This window comes from Melampsora larici-populina (assembly GCF_000204055.1).
Source record: "Melampsora larici-populina 98AG31 unplaced genomic scaffold MELLAscaffold_137, whole genome shotgun sequence".
Taxonomy (NCBI): Eukaryota; Fungi; Basidiomycota; class Pucciniomycetes; order Pucciniales; family Melampsoraceae; genus Melampsora; species Melampsora laricis-populina.
In genome coordinates, this window is record NW_006768901.1 from 101,908 (window position 1) to 102,425 (window position 518).

A 518-nucleotide genomic window follows, 5' to 3' on the forward strand; every position below is an offset into this window, starting at 1 on the left:
AACTCAAACCTTGTGTCTTGTTGCTTACTCTGTGTGCTCATTCAACTTTGTTTCTGATTAGACTCCATAATCAGTATTTCTGGTAATATCCATTTGGTGGAATTACTTGTAAGGAAGTAGTCCTTGAGTATTGCTCATATCAGATTTGGGATTCATCTGATATAAGAAACTCTAAATCTACGGGAAATCTCTATTAGTCAGAGTGTAAAGTTCCCGGTGTTATAATAGACCTTAACACCACTTTCTTTGACCTTTCTTAGAATAGAAGAGGATCAAATTAGGATTGAGAACTGTGCGTCAGTTGCTCTTCTTTTTAATTATTGTAAAGACAATAATTAACCCAAAATCCCTGGGCTAAAGCCTTTGTTTAAAGGTCAACTAACTGCAGTCTTTACTTGTTTATTGCAAGTAAAGCTCTTACGCCCACGTCTCTACCCATTCACACTTGTAGATCTTGATCTACACGACTTTAGTAGAAGTTATTAGACTTTCTATCACATTTTTATTGACTCTACTAG